Source organism: Triticum aestivum, chromosome 6B (genome assembly GCF_018294505.1).
Source record: "Triticum aestivum cultivar Chinese Spring chromosome 6B, IWGSC CS RefSeq v2.1, whole genome shotgun sequence".
Classification (NCBI taxonomy): domain Eukaryota; kingdom Viridiplantae; phylum Streptophyta; class Magnoliopsida; order Poales; family Poaceae; genus Triticum; species Triticum aestivum.
This window is the reverse complement of record NC_057810.1, coordinates 134,231,612-134,248,409: the sequence shown is the minus strand read 5'-3', so window position 1 is coordinate 134,248,409 and position 16,798 is coordinate 134,231,612. Positions and strand designations below refer to the sequence as shown.

General features: G+C 43.4%; 1 long non-coding RNA gene across 2 annotated transcripts; it reads left to right on the top strand.

Annotated features, from left to right (window-relative positions):
• Window positions 1–249: 249 nt before the first annotated feature.
• On the top strand, window positions 250–16,412 carry LOC123136151 (uncharacterized). Of its 2 annotated transcripts, none has more exons than XR_006466583.1 (3): window positions 250–384; window positions 2,488–2,489; window positions 16,401–16,412. It is a non-coding gene; the product is annotated as an uncharacterized lncRNA (long non-coding RNA). The 2 variants fall into 2 exon arrangements; XR_006466582.1 differs by having other exon boundaries at window positions 292–427.
• The last annotated feature ends 386 nt before the right edge of the window (window positions 16,413–16,798 follow it).

The following is a 16,798-nucleotide window of genomic DNA, read 5'->3' as shown; positions in this document are numbered from 1 at the left end:
TCTGACCCCAAGGTGGTACATATCCTATAAAAGCTGTCACAATCATTAGTAGGAATATGACAACTCCGAGACACCGAACAAATTCCCTAGGACTGCTATAACTCGCATGATATAGACCACGAAAAATATGAAGGTGAACCACAATGAGAAACATACTTGCCCCATTAGCATGCGTATAACGGAGCAACCAGCCCCCTTCAACATCTCTCATAATGTGTTCTACGCTGTTGAAAGCTAGATCCACATGAGGTGTGTGATGCATAGCTAAAAAACGCCAGTCACTATCTGAATGACTAAACAAATACCTGCTAACGAACCGAACCCCCACCAATAACTAAGATTGCTCGGGGTTGGATAATCTATCAAATGTTGGTTAAGTGTGGAGTATATAGGTTGTTTAAGAAGAGAGAATCGTTGGTTCCTTATAGTCATTTCTCTTTTCTATCGTTACAACTCCTCTTCCCCCTTATTTACCCCTTGCCTTGATGGAATTTGGCTTCGCTGCGCCCTGAATAATCAAAAAGCTGCATGAGAAGATTCATCCCATTTTGGCGAGAGGGAGGCAACGAATCACCTGGGTTACGGATTTGTCGGTTAGTTGATTCTCGAAATAAGGTCATTCGGAAAAAAACTATCGCTTTCTCTACCGGTTTCTTAAGGCTTCAAACGAATGACTAGTCATTAAGAAACCATGAAATCCAAGTCTATTTTTGACCTTTCATGAAGAAGTTTTGCCTGCCCAAACTACCTAGCCCTTTTCAAAAGAACGTCGATTTCCATCTCAACAAAAAAAGAACTCAAAATAAATGAAAGCAATATTGTTGTCCTATTACTCTTTTTTCCTAGTGGAGCTTTGGAAAGGACAGAATTTGAATAAAGTAACTCTCGGAAACTCTTATTGGACGAGAGAGAGTCAATATGATATTGGCGTGGGTTCTACCAACTAAACGAAGAAGTTTTTGATTGGATAAACAGCGTATAATGATAGACGCTTCTTCGGCACACATGGAGACATACCTCCCGTAGCTGACCCCTGAATTCAAGGATACTGCCGGCTTTGTTACTAACTGATAGAAACCCCTTAATACAACGTTCATTTTTCATAAATGGCATAAGGTAGGTAGACCTGGTCTTGCGCTCATCCAGTTAAGTGGCACATTGTGCTAAGTGCTCGAACCGTTGGCTGATCTCAGCTGTATCGCCTCATACAAATTAGTTAAGTGAGAAAACAAACGGCTACATAGGAGCTCTATGGTGGACCGCCAGTAGGAAGATCGAATGGCTTAGCGCATCCTGCGCCTACTGGACCTGACTTCGTAGGATACTCTGATAGACTAGTCGAATGGCAATGGCCTAGTGGTTGTATCTGCTTGCCGATTCCTATTAAGAATACGAGAGTGACAAATGAGATGGAGATCTTGGTTATCATCAAACCATCCTCCCTCCGCTTATCTCTTTCCTTTTGTATATGATAAGTCTACTCGCGCCTCAAGGGCCGGTCATTTACGCTCTCCACTGCATGAACAACATTCCCAACTAGATCTGTACGGCTTCTGTTGTCTCCTTTTCGATTCCCGACTCTAGCTCACAGGTATCCATAAGAGCGACCAGCCCTGAATGCTTAAACCTATCAATCCTCTCCTAAATTTCTTTCTTTTTGTCGTTGGGCAAGGAGCAATCCATTCAGCACTTTCCGATGGGGACCAAAAGCCACTGGGCTACCAAGAAGTCGGATTCGGTTTAGTCCCGTTTTCAAGATCCGGTTCAGTGTTTGGGGATGGCTTGGTCCAAGCCCACATCCATAGTAGATGGACTTGAGCAGGCAAGTATGCCACCTACTGATATGATTGATTATGACAATTATGATATGGACTGGATGGTTGTGCAACCGATTGTACTGACTCGCTTACCCCCGAGAACACCTAAGAATGGGGGTTATTTACACGAGTAAGCCTAGCAAGGACCAGATCTCGATCTAGCCTAGTTGGGGCTTTAGAGTCACATGACACAGTACCAAGAATGGGAGAACCAATAACAATTGATACGGATTTCCAACCAACGGATCTTCTTACCTTTGGACCGGAACCTTTAGTTGTTTCCTACTCGGTCTACATCTTGGTTTGAAATGAGGGAGCCATACCGCGTGGTTGAAGCAGAGTACTATTTTGCAGTGGATAGGGCACTATCTCTATTCGTCGCAGCATTGCGTATTGCTCTCACTAGGAAAGGGGGACATAACCCCTACTATAAAGCAGGAATGGAAGGGAATGAGCTCGGCTGCTTCTCCCCCACACTTCTTTATTTCTCCGTGCCCCTATTTAGTTAGTACTTTCGAGTTTAGAGAGAGAAAACAAACTATTTCATTTAATAAAAAAAGTGCAATGGCTGTAGGGTGAAAAGGCCATGAGGATGGCTACGGCTTTGAAGCTCCTTTATCTACCATAGATAGAATGGAAGAGTTTTTTCTCACTGTTATTTCTGATGTAGGAGTTGGGGATGGAATGATTGATTCAAGCTCTGGTGGTACTAATCATGTCTCTGGGAGTAAACCAACTGGAGCGGCAAGGGAACATGCAGTACTGGAGAGGGGATCTCATAGCAATACTGATTCAAGTAATTTCAGAGTTACCAGAAATGCAATTGGTTTAGAAATATGTACTAGAAAATGGTAAACTAATACTAACTATTCTCTGTGGATATCTGGTTGGACAACAAGCATTTTGACCCCTATTTGAATGCAGAGTCAGAGTATAGACAGCTAAACAATGTTGTAATATATTTATCTACCAAATTAGAGTGCACAGTCATTTTTCTATTGATGTTCCCAGAAATTCAGTTCACTAGGGAACACCTTACAGGTTGGTCATGGGTATGGGTATGAGCCATACCCCTTAGTATGGAGTACATTGGGTCAGGATTGGATAGCAAGAGTTGTCGGTAGCCGGCATCAGGTAAAAGGAAAATCTCTATAAAAGCAAAGAAATGAAATCGAAGGCCGATGGTAAAGCTGGGGCGGATTTTGAGTCGACCAGTTCGCTGAGGGCAAGATTGGAAAGAGTGGTAGATGATATCAGGTACTCCGTATGAAGCGAGGCGTGCGAAAAGAAATAGCAACGGGAAGAAGATGATTTTAATGGTAAGGTATCTTTATCTCGAGACGAATCGCGCGAGATTCCAGATGATGCGGAGCAAAGCGGAACCAATTGTATGGGCACAAGAGGAAAATAACTAGTTCTCTGAATTTTTCTCATGCGAACGAGAAGAGAATTGCGGAGGAGAATAGAGCTCAGTAGAATAAGGTGAGGGAAAAAATTATGATGGACTCTCAAATTGTGGTGTCTACACTCAGGTAGGCCACGTCGCCTCAATACTGCTGCCCGTTGGATGCATCAAATTGGTTTCACAGATCTCGCGTCGCACTCGCTTAGAGGTCGTGTCCTTTCTCTTCTCTTGCTCTTGCGGCGGACATAGTGATTCTTCGTTCTCTGGTTGATGGCTTTTAAAAGTCAATTCCAGAAAGAGCCATTTGATCCCCATCAAAGTCTGCATTGAAACCCTTACACACTAATATACTTGATACTCGATCTATTTCACAGTACTTCAAGGTCCTTCAAGAAGAAAGGAAGCACATGCTTGAGACCATTACGATTCCTGTTAGTGATGGTGCACTTGCAGCTAATGTTAGCTGTATTCAGTCTCTGAGTGGTCTACCTGTTGCTGCATCATAACCGGCTGACTCCTCTATTGGTTGCTGCTGGTTTATACCTGCATTCCAATCCGGTTTGATTTAGAGAGAAATCTCAATCCAGCCTCAATATTTTGGATTGATCAGACTGCCTATTGTAGAAGAGATTGCTTGCTAAAAATAGTACCGCATTTGTGCTTAAGAAAAGGCTTTCTTGTCCGGGGTCTATATCCACTTTTAATACACCACGCACCCCACTACCAAAAACTTCTCTTTCAATTCTAAACAAAGAGAAAGCTCAGGCGGCTGCTCAACGAGGAGGTTCATGCTCGTTAACTTACACTTACTTTTAGCACTTCTCTACCAGTTCTCTCTCATAGATAAGAATATCCTGCTCTTAGCACCGGTTTTCACTTCGTGTAGCAGCTTTTTCTTCTTTTGTCTACTCAAACACTTCATCCATGAGAACCAAGTTTTGATCAATGATATATTCAAAAAGTAAGAGCTACTCTATCAATCTACATACCTTGTCTCCGGCCACCATGTTTTCTCCGAAGGGTGAAGGCGGATTCTCTGAACTTAAAATAAGGGCGAAGGATACATACAATATGCCGGGTCTAAAGTGAAGTAGTACAGACACAGGAAATCAGAGAAAAACTTAGAGAGTCTCCATAATCTAGACTTCTCGGTTTCTTAATCGGTGTCTATCTTACTAAGATACTGGTGCATCTTAAGGTGCTGGTGCTCCACCCCGCTCTAAGAAGTATGACTGTGATTTGCCAATACCCAAATGGGTAGTGTACTACTCACTCCCCTTCTTCTTAATTCAGACTTGTTTGCGCACACAACCTTCCTATAACTTTCTGACCTGGATCCAACCAAAAAAGGAAGATGTATGGCCTCCTCGAACAAAAGAAGGAAGTATGGGAGTTTACCGGTAGGCAATGACCACAGCCGAAGTAAAGTGCTCAGCTCAAAGAAAGAAGGTGGTGGGGGCTTCGAAGAGTGAATAAGTTCATTCGCAGTGATGTGTAATCTCTTCAATCGAGAGAAGAGGTGTCAAAAAGAAATGCTTTTAGGCAGGCTTACTTTCTTAGTATGTATTTTTTATACAATCAAAGACCAAGGTCGTACGGATAGCAATTCTGGACCATAGGCATAGCAGCACATAGGTATTCTCTCTACTTTCTCAATTCAGGGAGGACACTATCTTAATTCTTGTGAAAAGGCAGAAGCAAGTGAAAGGGCAGCAGTATTATATGAGTTCTAAAAAGAAGGGCGAAAAAAAAGTCATGCATGATAGTGGTAAAAAGCCTTCAATAGAAGGGAATAGCAGCCTGACTAGAAATTCATAGCCGACTAGCGTATGAACGAGTTGGTCAGGCTATGAATGAAGGCTACTACTCTTTAGGAAGAAGGTACTAATAGCTCGCTCAGAGGTTCAGTCAAGCTCCTCACTCTTGGTCTGGCGGGGCATATTAGATATAGTAGTGGTGTTTTGAAAGCTTCTTATTTTTTCTAATACTATAGTAGGAGTAGGTCAGGTACAACTTGTTATACTAGGGATACTTTTTTGAATCATTGAAAAAGCTTTCAATAGTCTTAGTAAGTTTCAGAAAGGAGAATACCAAGGTTGAATCGAAGATAAAAGTCAAGCAGGTCACACCGCCGATGAGTTGTGTAGGAAGGATTGTTTGTCAAGCTCTTGCGGAATTTGGACTTATTATTTTGACTTATGGCTCTGAGAAAAACCCTTTACTAGATTAGGCTTTTAGATCTACGAATTACGAGAGAGATCTCCGAAAGTATAAGCGAGATGCTCTTACACCAGAAAGATAGTATAAGCTAGTTCTCACTAGCCGGGCCCTTACTCCTACTACTCACCAGCCGAGCCCTTACTCCCGTCTACTACTTATTAAAGCTGCAAGTGCAGAGGGGAATTTCGCAAGCTAGGAGGAATAGAAAATCCTAAGAAACAATCAATCAGTCCATTAAGTCTGTTAAGTAAGAGTTATACGAAATCCTCTGATTCAATGTACGAGTGACTCAATCCCAAAGGTCAATCGAGCCACTCGATTTACAACAACAAAGGAGTTCAATGTGGAAAGATAAAGTCTAATGACAGACACTGGTAATTCTCTCACTGGGCCAGCCACTAGAATCAGTCAATGAAAAAGCAAGCAAGGAGATGTCCTCACTGGACATTTATCCTATTTGTGAAATCCTTTCTATGTTTCTGAGACCCAGAAACCTGTCAAGTAAGTAGGGATTTCTTTCTCCCCATCCATGGTTTCTTTTACTTTTTGATAGGCGTCCGGCGCATGCATACAACCATTCCTTCTTCTCCTCAGAACGTCAGGTCGGTCGGAAAGAAAGCGCAGTGTAGCTGGCATCAGCATCTCTTGTTAGGTTCACACGCACAAGGGTGGTGGATAGGTCTCTCTACGTGTCCCGCGAGGCAAGGAATTCTTCGACCAATGATATCATGGTATCAGAGTCGCCGATCGAGATTTCTCATGGCTACCAATTATTTTCGCTTGAAAGATCTTCACATGTAGGCGGAGCTGTCCCTTTTGAAAAGTGGATCTTTAGTCCATTCATTCTAAGTACTTTATTATTTATTCTTTAGAATAAGAAGGTTTCGCAGGCATGTGCTTCATGGCGACAAGTTGTAAAGCACGGATAGGTGGAAATGCGCTATAAAGATTCGGCATCGCTCGATCAAACAAAAGGAAAAATCATCAAGAATCTGATCTTGCTCTGAATCATCTACCAAGGGTTCGCTGTCAATGCAATTTGAGTTGGCCAACCTCTAAGTCAGAAGTATCTCTATTGGCAAGCTCTCATTGACATAATCCGGTGTAGGTGTAGGGAGCTGACTCTCACGTGGATCAAGAAATATCTCCGTAGTGCTCAGGACAGGCCGTGAGCATCTTATCTGCTTGGATCAGGTAACAGCTTCATTTCTTTTCAGAAGCTCAAACACAGTGTTTTCCAATATAGAAGTGGAGTAGTTCTTGTGCAATCTAGGCATAGGGCTACTAGAATCCATCACTAAAAGAGGAGTTTTCCGAGCTCTATCGACACAACAGGACACTAGATATTGGCAACAAAAGGGCACTTACCCCTAAACTAGATTACTCTTCTTCTTCCTATGATAAAGCGGGGGCTGAAAGGGACTCTTTAAAGTACTTCAACATTATCACTGGACTTTCGTGTCAATCCAACTGGAGGAGGGAAATCGGGAGAATAAAGAAGTCTTGCACAAGGGCGGCCTCTTTCCATGCCTTCCAATCCATTTGCCACACTTTCAGATCTCGGATATACAATGATGAATCCTGACGATCTACGATCACAGAACGCAGTAATATGAATGTCCCTCACGAGCCCCAAATAGTCAATCAAGTATGCCTGCTTTGTTGGCACAGGGAAAGGTAGAACGACCTTCCGCCATGTCAACCGCTCACTAGGCTTCTTGCTGCGGTGAAGTTGCTTCATCACCCGGCTCAACATCAGCCTCATCCCCCCCATTTTAAGCTTTGGTTATAGTATCCTTTAGTTCCACTTCTTCACCAATCTCTCCCACAATCTTCTTTCCCCACTCCTCATCCAAGTGAGGAGCTACCCGAGATCATCGAAACCCACCACACAAACCCTAACTGGCAAAACTGATCTACGAACACCAAGGGCGGGTAGAGGCGTCAGATGACAATTGAAGTAGGGGTCTGCCTCTTTCAAAGGGAAGCAAGAGTCTCATAGGGAAGGAGATCCTGCACAGACCAATCCCAATCAGGAAGAGAGTCTTGTTGTCAATGAAAGCAATTTTTCTATGTCACATATCTGCCTATCTCGTGTTGTGAGCTATAAAGTACCCACCAGGGGGGTGGACCAAGAAAGAGGCAGGTGATTGGGTCCTTCCCATCCTCTGTGATGTCAGTCTCTTTTTCATTCTTTCACCCTTGCTGAGTAGCAAAGTGAGCATACTCAAGATCCAATTCATCAATTATTTGAGTTGGTACGAACATAGGAATCCAGACTCCGCTTGATTCGATCTTCAGTTTCGACCTTCATCAGTCAGGAAAAAGAAGAAGGACCCACATATTCCACTCGGAGAGACCGAACCAGGCAACAAAAAAAAGAAAAACTAAAGGAAGTTCTCTTTCCATTCCAACTAAACTAAGTGAAAAAAGGGGGAGAGTAAAACAGAAACACAGGAACAAAGAAACTATGTCCAAACCAACGAGTCCTTTGGTTGACTCTAAAGAATGTATCGGGAGTTGGGAGTTAGCCATCTCATAGGAGTGATATCTGGGTTTTTCACGGAGTTTCTTCGTACGATTGAAAAAAATAGTGCTCTAGGTCAGAGAAAACAAGAAGAAGATTGTTCACCAGTCTGTCTTCCAACCTATTTAAAGCAGCTACCTACCGTGATCTGGTCTTGGGACAGCATTGGCACCCCCGTTTGCTGGATCTTCTAGGCACTCTAAAGCGCTTCCACGAGAGACAGATGGACTTTGAGTTATACACGGAGAAGAGCCTTTAGAGGATCAAGAGTGATTCCTCAATAAAACAAATGGGATTTTGAGGGAGGGCTGAACACGATGTACTGAAGGGTTCGCTTTCGCTGATCGGCGCCAGTCTTTCCTGCTGTGAATTTCCTAGGTCGGGAGGGGCCCTTTCCTTCTACCTTACTGAACCCATTCACCAATGATTGGATCACTCAAAGCTAAAGACCAATTCCTTCCTTTTAGGTGGTCTAGGTGGCTGGGATACTATGCCCTTCTTTTTAGAGGCTCAAAGACGAGTTCTTTGAAGGAAGAAAAAGAACCCATGTGTCTCGGATGAAGTCTACCCTCTTTTTGTGCCGGGAAGAAGAATGAGATCCAACTCAAAGTCAAGGAAAGCGGCCTAGACCACTGACTTTTGATGGAAGGCTTTTGAACATGGATTGGTCTGATAAAGCCAATTTTTCGGTGAATCAAATATTTTCTGAGAGCACTAGACCTTCTCTCTTTCAGGATTGATTCCCACTCACTGCCTGATAGCAGGCTTGGCCCATGAGACCTATTGTCTTATTGTACTAGCTCACTTCACTACTTTGGAGGATGGGTTTTCCCCTTTTTGGTTCGCAAACGCTCTAACCCATCGAGAAGCTCCATCCAAATTGGAGTTGATGTGAGCACTTTCCCAGAGGCAGAGGCTTTTTCTACAAAAGGGTGGGAGCATAAAATGTAGGTGAGTCAATTGCGTGTGGCCTTCAAGTATTTCGTATTGTAACAATATTAGATCGGCATCCAAACAAAGGTGCATGTACGGTTCCTAAGGGATACAATTTTGTCCTAATCATCGAGAAAGATGAAATAAGTTGATAGTGCGATCTCGTACTAACACATACTCTCTAAATATTTCAGAACTTGCATGCGGCCTTCAAGCCACAACCACGGTATGAGTTCTGATCTCAGACTTTGGTTTGCAGGCTGCTGGCCCCTTCACGTCGACAAGGAAACTGTGGACGACAATGGGTTTAAAATTCGAATAAAACGAAGACCCTATCGAACAAATAGAGGAAAGGGCGGAAAGGGGAAAAAGTAAAGTCTAAGCGACATATGACACGAAAAGGAAATCCAATTTCGGTAAGACTTGATCTGAATCGTAGTTCAGATCCAAGTCGGTTCAGTGAGGGCGACCGCGAAAGTCACCGAATGGGTTCGGTCCGTCTTTTCCTGATCTTTGTTTGTCCACCCAAAAAAGGTGTGAGAGGACGTTGCAGATGTCCGGGATGGACACGACTTCTTCTAACGCTAGAAGACCACAGGAAGAAACCCGGGACCAGAGCATGTCGTGAAAGACGCACACGGGGCGGGCGTGCTTCGACCGTGTCTCCGGGGCACAGTTGAATGTAGATATCATGAACGCGAGGATAAGGATACCAGGCTGAGAAACCCGGGCAAGTACTCCCCTAATGTGCCGATCGCTAGTGCATCCAGGGCCCCGGCACCCAGCTCTGCTGGAGAGGCCGTCACTGATCTGAAAAGTGCGTCTGCGGTTCGGATAGACTGATTCTGCGAACGCCTAGCCCCAGGAATCAATAAAAAAACAAGTGCTAAGTTTCATTTCAGATCAGTGAATAAACCAAAAAAGAGACCTTTCTCGCTCGACTCCACACTATGCTTTGCTTCAACAAATGAGAGTTTTCGGTGGAACCGGTGAACCACGCGAGCTGGTTAGATGCGTGGGGCAGAGCTCATAGTACCTGATAGTGCAGCTATGCAGTGGAAGGGAAGGAGCCTAAATCGACCTCCTTCTTTCTTTTTTATTCAAAGACACAAAAGCAAGCACAAAAGAGATTGGACTCTCGGATGAGACTAAGCAGCTACCGTTCTGACGCGCCCCTGACCCTATATTGATTCAAACCGAAAACCCTCTCTAAGGTGGAGCCTAGTTGAAGCTGTCATTCAAAGGTCCCCCGTTCCTGACATCGTCCAAAGGCCGTTGGCGCTCTCCCATCTGACAGTGCGGGCACTGCGTGTCGCCTATGGCAACACTACCCGAGTGGTCTATTGCATAGTGGATCCACAGGTACCCCGTCGCTGCTTCGTTTTTATCAACATCCGGTAAGCAGAACGGACAGAGAACTGTCCCGATTTCTCGTAATGCCAGGCCCAAAAGTCCTCCATCTGCATAGCAGCAAAAGTAGGCATTTCTTTGATACTTACTCACCTATGGCTAGATTTACCACCATTCAAGTACTACTATCACGGGCTGCCTCACACGGTCTTCTCGTTCATCAGATGGGCAGACGGCTTTGACACTTCCTCCAGGTGGAGTTGATTAACACTCTCATGGTTGGTCGATGGAAATAGCAAGACGAGACAGACATGATAATCTGAGAAATATATGTGGTGATCCCTTAAGCAATATCTAAGAATTAAATGTGTCCAAGATTCAATTGATTGGTTGAAGCCAAGGTCTCGAGCTAGTCAATCTTCCTATATGATATTCTTTAAAGAATACTTCTCTTATGATCTACTACGAGAGTGTCAAGCGGTGATGGAAGTTGAGTAACTGTCTTGGAAATAGGTAAGTCGGGCACATATTCTAGTTCCGATTCTAGGCTATCTATAGAAGAATGGAGTGTTATAAATTCTACTATTTAAGCTGTTGGTGCAGAGGTAAGCAAGTCAGTCTCGGGTGGGAAGTAAGCACTATCAACTCAGGCGGGTCTTCAGTCCAAAGAAAAAGAAAGCGGTGGTCTGTACTTGAAAATAGGACTCTACTTTTTGATTGAAATAGGACTGTACTAGCATCTGCAAAAGGCAAAGCATGACCTATCGTGTAGTACTTCGGGTGTCGATCCACAGGGAAAAAATGGGAGAACTGGTTGGTTTGCACAATTTCAAATATCTTGGCCTAACCTAATTTGTAGAAACCTGCGGCCTAAATTAAAGACTAATTCTAAACTAAAGAAAATAGAAATCGCCTAAGGCGCGTGCGGCCAAGGTCTTCCATAGGAGCTCGAAGGAAGAGGTTCTGAATAACTATACAATTTATAAGATGCAGTGGATTAGCTAGACATTGAAAAGCTGCCACTCTGAGGGAATTTGTTTGCATAAGCTACAGGTGCTATAAAGCAATCATGTACTGAGTACAAAGCTATTCCATTATAGTGAGCAGTATCAAATACGTAACAAGCAATAGAAGCATCCTGGCAGGTGTATAGAACTAGCAAAGTGGTTTAGGAAAGGGCATATGAATAGGCAGTTTGGCAAGTGAGTAGTTTAGGTCCTTTAGACCAAAGAAAAGGCCGGGAGCATTTAGGTAGGCCTATCACTCAACCGGCGGCAGCCGATCGACTTATACTAACCGCGTTGGTAGAGCTACTCAATGACTCATTAGATCCACGAATTTCCCCATCTGCGCAGGGCTTTCGCAAGGTTCTCGGCCCTTCTTCCGTACATTAACTCAATGGCCGTCTATGGATTCTATGGTTCAGGTGGACGTGGTCAAGTGTTTCGATAGAAAAGACCATCAGTTACTACTTGAAAATTTGTCTAAGCTCTTAGGTACAGATAACGCTCCTCTCATTGACCTCATCAATTGCTTTCTCAAGACACCGAGACTTTCTAAGAAAGGGAATGACTACTCAAACAGTGAAGTCGGCCTTCCACAAGGATCACCGATCTCGCCTGTTTTGATTCAATCATTCCTGCATCAACTCGACTTGCAATTCGATGCTATGGCCCAAGAGGAGAATGGGGATTCTACCAAGTACGTCTATTTCGCTCGCTATGCAGACGATATACTATTCGACATTCCTATCGTAGGTGTTGGCGTCATGTCTAAAGTCTTCTTTCGAAGGCTGCAAGAAGTTCTTGACCGTATGTCCAGTAAGCTATGCTTGAAATTAACGTCTATTGTACTACAACGATGGAGGGCTCCCGCAGTCGAGGAGGGAAAAGATAGGTTTGCAAACCAGATTATTGGATGTTACATTCAGACACATGAAATGCTAGATGTTATATGCAGCAAGGTCAAAACTGGGCTTTTATTTGTCCCTATAGAAAGATTATTCACCAAGCGCCAGGAAAGCTTTAGCTTTGCCATAGAGTGACAGTCGGGGGGGAGCAGGAGAGAGGGAAAGAGGCAAATGAGAAAGAAGAAGATCTGGGACGAGTGAAAGAATTGGTACATTGGGTTCCCCCCACCGAGCGGAGCCAAAGGAAAGACAAGGGTTGAGGTAATTGCTATGAGTGTTCAAGCTATTCCGCTTATGCTCGCGGATGCGGATAAGAAGCTATCAAAAGGGGATGATAGCAGCCACCCATATGGGCAGCTAGAAGGAGAACGAGGAAATGTGAATCACGATCCTTATTCGGTAGAGGAGTCGGGGGACATTGGTTCGAATCCAATTCGTGAATATCAGAAAGCATTGTTTCTCATTGAACTATATACGATATGCGCGCACGAGGAAGGGATAAATTGATTGCGTTGTATTCATTTTCCATCAGATTCTTACGGATGTAGTGCAAAGTAAATGTTTCAGTCAAAAGTAAGCTGCCGACTATGATGAATGCCAGCCCGATCTGTAGCTGATCTTTGATCCCGAGCTTGAGCTTCTCTTTGATGTCGGGTGAATTGAATTTCATATATGGAGAAATGTGTCGCTAGTCCAAGTCCGCTATAGCATTGTTTGTCTATCACTTCAGCAACGAAGGTCATTTCTTTAGAAGATTGATACTGGTAGTTGCTTGCGGTGTCTGAACAAGTTTCGAAAAAACTATTGTGTCTGCATTTTCCTAAAGATTGATGTGAGGCTGATAGTGATATCTTTCCAATAACTGACTCAGAAGGTTCAATTGAGGTATCATTCGATTGAGATTTCGAACCGTGTAGTGGTTAGGATCCTCTTATTGCCGTCAAGGGCTATTTTGGTCGATTCCAGCTAGAGAGTTATGAATAGAAATAGCAGACCTGATTCGAGACAACAGGAAGTTCCTGTTTGCAGATATATATTTCTCAGGTTCAGGCTATTCGTGGAGTCGATCACCACCACTTGAGATAGACGATCAACTTCATTAAAGAAGCGGTCATCTCTATACAGGAAGCAGCATGTTTTCTATGGTCCTATGAAAAGGTTCCAGTGGGTTTCTCTTGCTGAATGGTGGTAAAACACCAGCTTTCATTCCTCACTGCAAGCTACTCCTTTTGCTGCTTTTTCTCACTCTTTGCCTGGGCCAACGATAGATTAGTCTCTGGGTCGGTCAAGTGATAAATTGGCGAGATTAGTTAAGGAAACTGGGACTTCTGATTGTTCGCGAGGGATGGCTGAATAACCTACTTTGCTTTCCATCTAGGGTATAGGATGCCACTACTTGACCTTGCTTGCCCAGACACAAGATAACCTATAGTTTGGGTACTGCCCTTCGTGGTGCTTGCTTTCCTATAATCTGTAAAGCTTTAGCTTTCAGAGAAGAGATTTCAGTATCCGATTGCTTTTCTGACTGGAATTCTCTAGTTCACTTCACTTCTACGCAATGCCATTTCTTGATTCAAAGTACTTATTTTCTGATTGGAATTTCAATCTCTTGGCAAAAGGTTTCGCTTCTGCTGAGGACAAATTGAACAAGCTACTTCTCAAGTCCGGGTGGGCTTTTGAATTCAGAGAAGGAAATTCCAGTTCTGATTCTAGTCTCTGTGCTCTGTTCAGTTCAGTTCAAGATGGGAAAGTATTGCTTGTTTCCTAGAATCCTAAAAGGGGTGCTTGTTTTCCTCGTCCGGGCTCTCCTCTCCCCTTTCTGTCCCAACCTTCATTCCTTCTTTTCCGCCAATTCACTAATTGAAATAGTTCAGATCCAACACTTATATCCCTTATATATATATATATATATATATATATATATATATATAGAATCAGGTATCTGCTTTCCATGGTTCCTGATTTCGGTATCTTTCTTGTCTGCACTTGATGAAATCCCTTTCTTTTCTTCTTGGCATACAGATTGGATTCTTGTTGATCCAATCGGAATTCCTGAATAGAGGGGTGGCCGTGAAAGAATCACTGTTTTGATGATATGAATGAAAACAAGAGATTTCATTCTTCATGGCATATTTCAAGACTAGGGTACATGTATTCTAGGTCTAGGACTTGTTGCTTCGGATCATCTCCCTTTAGAAGCAGTTTTCCTCTTCTTCAATCTCGAATCCCGAAGGGGAGGCTCTAGTTGCCAAGTAAGAAAAGATCTCGGTAGTTCAATTCATGCATGTGAAAGCTTATCTGCCAGATACAGATGATACTTGCCACTACTTGACCGAAACTGGGACTTGAGGAGGAATGAAATTCTAAGGGAAATCAATGAACTAATTGAAATAGTGATATCGATATTGGAACTCTGGAGAAGGGCCCGGCCTAAGCGCCCTCTTGAGACTTGGACTCGAAAGAGGGAAAGATTAGTGGGTCAATAACCAAGTTCCCCGATTGGATTCCAGTATCTGATCAAGCCGAAGTAAGCAAGTTCCGGATTCGAGTTTCCTTTTCTGACTTGAATTCAAGTAGGATTCCACATCCACTCAGTATTCTAGCTGTACCAAGTCTTTTTCTTCACTCTTTAGAGGGAAAGTATGCTTTGGATTTGCTCAGTGATACAGGTATGCTTGCCAACCCTGCTGCATTGTCTTGATCTCTCCCTGGGATTCAGAACTTGGATCTGGGAACGGAGGCTTAAGAAGAATATGACTCCATATTAGTAGCAGTATGTTGCACGAGACTCATATGATTAGGAAGCGATAGAAGTTATCGAACGCAAAAAGGATAGGGGCAAGAAAAGGGTTTGAAAGTTCATTCTCACCCCTACAAACTTTCTTTTCTTCTTGGCGTACAGAATTCTCTGCCTTTAGTCACCCTTAGCGCGAACCATCTTCTTTTCGAAGGACGGAGTCGAGACTCCTATCTATTCGTAACACTTGCACGATGAACTATTCGTCCCACTATCTCCCTTTCCATGAGACCTACTATACCCCTTTTCTACCTATACCTGGCTAGACTCGTGTACCTCGATTTACGTACATTCACCTAATTTACTAACGTTATTGCCTGCAATCGAGCAAATACCAATAAGACATTGATCTCTAAGGAGCTGTTACGAAGTGTCGCAGTCGCTGCTAACGGTAGGATTTTCTATCACGTTTTTTTTCATTAACGTGCTTGCACCCACTAGTTTACTGCTTGCTTTAGCTTAGCTTTCCCGAAACCATCAACTCTAGCTTTTTGAGCAGGTTTTTACCAATCTGGTATCCGCTGCTGATCCATATTCTCAGATACCCGCTTTCTTTACGACAGTATAGTATCCTGTATGCTGACAAGATCCATGAAGTAAAAAGGAGGGATATGGACTCCATCCTATAAACTCAATATATAGAGGCTACTCCGGAAACAGGAAGAAACCACACTCAGCATACAACACCGACTCGTCTTAGACAGGCTTTTCTAAATACTCAATTAGACTATTATGTACTTGACTTGCTAGGAATTGGATGAAACTATTAATGCATCCCATTATCTATTTCTTCATTCAGCTATGAGAGCTAGAAATTGATAGAATTTATCCATTCTACTTCCTCCACTTCTTTAAAAGCTTCTCCAATCACACTTATTACAATCTCACACACTTCTTCTTCTTCCTGACCTTGAGCGCAGCGCTGAAAATCCAGTATAGATTTCGTGATATATCAGGTATAGTGGTTTGAACCAGCTCATGCTTCAGTCCAAGTGTTTGCCGTACGCCTTCCTTAAAGGGCTTAGTTTAATCAGTAGTGGTCCTATCACGGGTGTCACATTCATTTTGACCTATCCGGGAGACCCTATTTGATTAAGAGATCCATGCGATGCCAGAATCCGTCACTAAAGCACCGTATTGAGAAATAGATACCCAGCTGAGGAGTAGATGAGGGGCAGTGAAATCCATCTAAAGAATGCCGTGGAAATGCTACTTGTTGAATATCAAAAATATAGGATATCGAAAGGTGATGCGAGCGCTAGCTCATCTTAGAAGTGAGGTGAAAGATTTCTTTGATTTCGCGATCGATCCTATTTTGCTGGTGAGAAAGCAGAAAGGATTGGAAAAAGTACCAACTTCTTGTAATTCTGTATGCCAGCTCCTATCATATGTGCTAAGAGGGCGTTAAGCGGCCTGGGACTCTTATTTATGATCTTGTTTAGGATTGGAAGAGCGGAAAAGCTAAGGTACATCAGCATGGGTTCTATTCTCGTCTTTCAAGTACCTACCCTGGTATCACCTATGTAGATTGGTGGGGCTTTAGGACGGACTCCAAAGTTGACTGTTGAATCTCAGTATGTATGGCCAAGGCTCACTCATTCAACCCGCGAGAAAAGCGAGTCTTGAACGAAGGAAGAATAGTTGCAGGATCCTGGGTTCGGTATGATCGTTCTTCCAATTCATACTAGCTACGATCTTTCCCTGCTTAGAGGATCCAGCAGTAAGGGACCTACCTATGGCCAGTAAAGAACCCACCTATGGCTGGCTCCTCGGACAGCTTTCGGAGCTTCTGCTTCACCGGTGTAACACAAGTGGTTCCTGGGCTTTAACTAACTAAGTG